Source organism: Panthera tigris, chromosome E2, assembly GCF_018350195.1.
Source record: "Panthera tigris isolate Pti1 chromosome E2, P.tigris_Pti1_mat1.1, whole genome shotgun sequence".
Lineage (NCBI taxonomy): Eukaryota > Metazoa > Chordata > Mammalia > Carnivora > Felidae > Panthera > Panthera tigris.
In genome coordinates, this window is record NC_056674.1 from 51717558 (window position 1) to 51722991 (window position 5434).

The following is a 5434-nucleotide window of genomic DNA, read 5'->3' on the forward strand; positions in this document are numbered from 1 at the left end:
CAGGGTGACTGAGCAAAGGGGGAGAGAGGCCGGACACCCAGGATGGAAGTCACAGTCTATGACCTAATCCCAGAAGAGACATTCCACATCTTCCGCCATATTGTATTCTTTAGAAGAGAGTTGATCAATGGAGTCCACATTAAAGGGCAGGTATAACTCAAGGATGTGAATACCAGATGGGGGTCCTTGGAGGCATCTTAGAGCCTGCCTTTCATGCCCTGGGAGCACACATCAGGGCTGCCCCTAATCAATACACGAAACTACTACAATGTTAGACTAAATAGCTCAAAAGCATATTGGATTATTTGCCTGGGCTTATTGTTAATAAAAAAAATATTAAGAATAAAATATATTTGGGGGGAAGAAAAGGAAAAGGGAAAAAAAGAATTAGTTTTAATTCCTCTATATGTACCCACTTGTATTTTTGCCTCAGTTCTTATCCAAATATATAAATATTTTTACATGCTTACAATTCTCTTGGTGCCCTGTGTTTTTACACATAGCATCATATAGCATCATATACCCATAGCATCATAAAGAATGTTTCTAGAGACTCTTCGTAATCATGATTTTAGCAGGCTGGAAGTCCTTATTACCCCAAGATCGTTTGGTGTCTTAAAATGAGGACTTCGGTCCCATTGATAAGTAACCAAAATTGTATTATCAATGGAGGGGAAGCTGTGGCTATACATTATGACAGTAAGTTCATTGTATGTGATATTTGCCCAAATATAGGCCATGATAGCAACTCTGCAGAATTTTAGAAAGAAAAATGAGTCAAATGTTAATTTGGAGGGGGGAAGGATGGTTAATTTTCCTGCAAAATTATACAACAGCATTATCAACCTTGTCCTTCACAACTGTCTTCCGCATGAGGAACACAAAGAAGGTCTCACTGGCAAAAATGATATTCAAGAACCTCATGAATTTTGATCAGTAGTCTTTTTTTTTTAGCCCCATAATCCAATATATTTATTTGTTAACTCAACTGTTAACTAGTGTGCTTCTGTGGGTTCCTTTGCCCACACTTGAAGCAGATCTCTGAAATAACCTGCATAGATTTCATGAAAGCTCACACTTTTGGGAAGACTTGCAATTCTGCTTTGTAAAAAATTTCCATTGATTGTGTTTGCCTCATGCTGTGAGAGATTCACTACGGCTGACTATCCGTCAGATCAACCAAAAAGATATCGAGGGTAGGCAGGGATAAGTTAGAAGTCACTGTTCATGAGGAAGCAACAACTTAAATGGTATTTTATAAGTGCTGAATTCATTACTGAACATTTTCATAGCATGATGTTTTTTCCCTTGGAATCACACTTGTCTCCCTTGGCTGCACACTGTATTTTTGGTGCCAGTATTTCTTCTAATGTATTTCCTCCTGTGGATGCACCACGAGGGTGGGTGGCCAGGCGTTCTTTGATGCCTATGAAGCTTCTCTTTTCCTCACTCTGAGCATCTGCACCACACAAGCACACACAGTCAGCTTCCTCCACAGTCATGACTGTGTTCATGGGATTTTTGGAACTGGCTTCCCCCTGGCCCTAGGGTGAGGGTGAATCTTCTTCAGTCTAACTCAAAAATCAGAATGCTGTCCCCCTTGCTAGTCAATGGTCAATTCAAGGATGAATATGTGGTGTGATTCTGGCCAGGGAGGGGTATCCTGGATGATTTCCCTCATTCTTGAGTGGGTACACAAGAAAAGGGATGTTCTCTTTTCCTGCCTCTGCATATTCTTGCTTTAGGGCAGTGGCAGCAACCTCGGACCTGTGAATGGAGGCAGTGCAAGAAGAGAAGCCAATGTTCCGAAGAGGACAGCAGACTGAAAAGATAAAAAGAATGTGGGTCCTTAAATTACCAGCCCTGAAACCACTCCAAATCAGGCATTCTGGTTACCAGAGATATTTTTGTCCTAACTGTATAAGCAGCTTCTTTCTTTCTTTTTTTTTTTTAAGTTTATTTATTTTGAGAGAAAGACAGCACGAGCGGGGGAGGAGCAGAGAGAGAGAGAGAGAGAGAGAGAGAGAGAGAGAGAGCAGGAGGAGGGGCGGGGAGAGCGAGAATCTCAAGCAGGCTCCACACCATCAGTGCACAGCCTGACACGGGGCTTGAACTCAGGAACGGTGGGATCACGACCTGACCTGAGATCAAGAGTCTGCCGCCTAACCAACTGAGCCACCCAGGTGCCCCCAAGATCCAGGCTCTTCTGTTCGTCTGTCCAGCTAGGTCCAGGGTCCCCATAGTGTCTCGGTCATGCTGCCTCAAGTCCACACACCAGGCCTTCACATCACGGAGTTCCAAGTAGAATGCAAACTCTCTTTTCCAAACCCCCTCTCTTTCCGGGAGGAAAAACCTCTTCAGAAATTCTCAAGAGACTTTCCCTCATATCTCATTGGCCAGAACTGGGTTACGTGCTGATCCACTGACCAATAACTAGCAGAGAGAAGGAGTGGCCTTGATTAACTTGGATGACGGAGGTTTACTTGCTGGGGTGGTGCACTTTGCTTCCAGATAAATGCAGGGTTCCCTGAGCAAGGAGGAGGGGAATAGCTGTTAGTGTGTGTCCCACTAGGGTCTGCACTAAGGTGAATCGCAATGCACCTGCAAGAATGCTTCACCTTAGAAGCTCCTCTTACCTGCTAACAGAAGACACTGTCTCGGAGGCCAATGTCCCTTGAAGATGCATTTTTAGGTTATCCCCAGCTCCTTTTTGTCCCCTTCTTGCTTTAGCTCTTGGTACTATAACACAGAGATGGGTTCTTTGCTGAGTGTGGATGAAGATTTTTCCCTCCTGGGATAAAGTGTACTGGTGTCTACAGGAGAAAATTTCTCAAACGAGTCACCTCAAAATGTAATGGGCCTGTGCATGCTGTCTACCAGCTCATCCATTAAATCTTTAATTCTGGGCCAAAGTAATCCACGCGTAGGATAAGTTGGTTTAGGTGCCCTTTCCACCTAGGGTCTGCCGAAGACAGTTTCAGACACGTGAAACCATTCTCAACATACAATCTGCAGGTAATGAAAATGCGTCTACCTTTATTTTTTGTGTGATGCGCTAAGAGACAGAGAAACTTTCCTCAGATGGAGGTAGGGAAGGAAATGGAGTTGCACGCAGGACGCAATAAAGCGGGTGGAACAAATACATCTATCTGTCCCAGCAGATGATAAATTCCTTAAAGGCAGGGACTACGTCTAAGAGGCCACTGAACGTGGGGGCCTGATTTCAAAGGCAAGTTTTGCCACTTACAGTGTGATCTTTGGAAACTGGCCTCCCCTCTCTGTATCTCAGCTCATCTCAATGATCAGGACAGAAAAAAGCACAAACTTCATAGGGGGATTCTTTTATAGGAAGTAATGTCAGAAACAAACTATACGAAATAGACATCAAATCTGAACCTGTTTTGTAGGGAGGACTTTGACAGTCTGAGAAACCTCCAGGAACCTTCTCAAGATTGTGTTTTTAAAAGCATAACATAAGATACTTGGGCTAACAAAGAATGACAGAATTAAAATACGGTTATCAATTTTAAAAAATGCACGAGTAGAATATATGTGCTTCGGGGTGCCTGGGTGGCTCAGTCGGTTGGGCGTCCCAGTCGGTTGGGCGTCCGACTTCGGCTCAGGTCACGATCTCATGGTCTGTGAGTTCGAGCCCCGCGTCAGGCTCTGGGCTGATGGCTCGGAGCCTGGAGCCTGCTTCCGATTCTGTGTCTCCCTCTCTCTCTGCCCCTCCCCCGTTCATGCTCTGTCTCTCTCTGTCTCAAAAATAAATAAAAACGTTAAAAAAAAATTTTAAAAGAATATATGTGCTTCTTTCACAATGCATGATATAAGACCTAGTGACATAAGATATAAGTTCTAATAACTTGGTTAATTTCAAAGATGTGATAAGCATACACAATGCTTGGGATTTCTGCACCAACCATGATGTCATCTGAAAACACCCAGCATTTTTATTGGACATGAAGTTGTGGGTATCACAGTGACTACATTCACAATGGAAGGAAAAGCTACATTTCATTTAGAGGCTGTATCAAAAGAGTTGTAATTTTTTTTTTTCTGGTGTCACATTAAGAACCAAATACAGACTGGCATTTTCTTTATTATTAACCTATCATAAGCAACATTTTAGATAAGTGGGGTACCTGGGTTGTTCAGTGGGATACGCATCCAACTCTTTTTTTTTATGTTTATTTATTTGTTTTTAAAAGAGAGAGAGAGAGACAGAGAGAGAGAAAGAGAGCGAGCATGTGTCCAGGAGCAGCAGAGAGAGGGAGAGAGACTCCCAAGCAGGCTCCACGCTATCAGCCCAGAGCCCCACACAGGGCTCAATCTCACAGACCATGAGATCATGACCTGAGCTGAAATCAAGAGTTGGAAGCTTAACCAACTGAGCCACCCAGGAGCCCCCAGCACCCGACTCGATCTCATCTTGGGTCTTGATCGCAGGGTTGTGAGTTCAAGCCCCACACTAGACTGTGTCCTGGGTGCAAAGCCTACTTAAAAAATTTTTTTGAGATAACTTTAATTATCATACCCATCCTCCACCAGCATCAGTTATGAGAAATTCCATTCATCTCCTGGCTTGTTGTTAAAAATCATGTGGAGGAACCTAGTTTTGTCAGCCTGGCTGATGGGTTTCCTGGAGCAGAGACCCAGGCTCTTAAGTCTCTTGCCTTTTCCTTATGGATAATGAAGCCCATCTTCATCAAGCATTCAACATCTTCAAGATGGATATTGAGCCCCACGTACGGGATGCTGCAATGTGTCTGGGGCAGTGTAGCAGAAGGCTGTTTGAGATCACATGGCCCCAGAGGCGGGCCACCACTGCCTACATCCAGGGTGAAGCCAGGGTGGTCACCATGGAGGGGGTGCAGCTCAAGTGCTCAACTTTGACACGGGTAAGCTGCTGTGCGGGACAGTTTCTTTTTCTTTTTTTTTTTTTTTAAATTTTTTTTTCAACGTTTTTTATTTTTGGGACAGAGAGAGACAGAGCATGAACGGGGGAGGGGCAGAGAGAGAGGGAGACACAGAATCGGAAACAGGCTCCAGGGTCCGAGCCATCAGCCCAGAGCCTGACGCGGGGCTCGAACTCACGGACCGCGAGATCGTGACCTGGCTGAAGTCGGACGCTTAACCGACTGCGCCACCCAGGCGCCCCTGTGCGGGGCAGTTTCTGAGCGTGGAAGAGGTGGGGGGGAAGTGGGGGAGCGGGGACACAAGTAGGGACATTGCAGGTGCAAGGGGTTACCTTCTCGGGCAGATTACAAGTTTCTTAAGGGCAGGGACCATGTCTTCAGAGGCAGCATGATATCAAGGTATGAGTTGGGGCACCAGATCTCTGCCACTTGCTGCTACTTCATACTCAACCTCTCTCTCGGCCTCTGTTTTCACATGTGTATAATGGGGATATGAAGAGTCTCCTCCTCTAGGG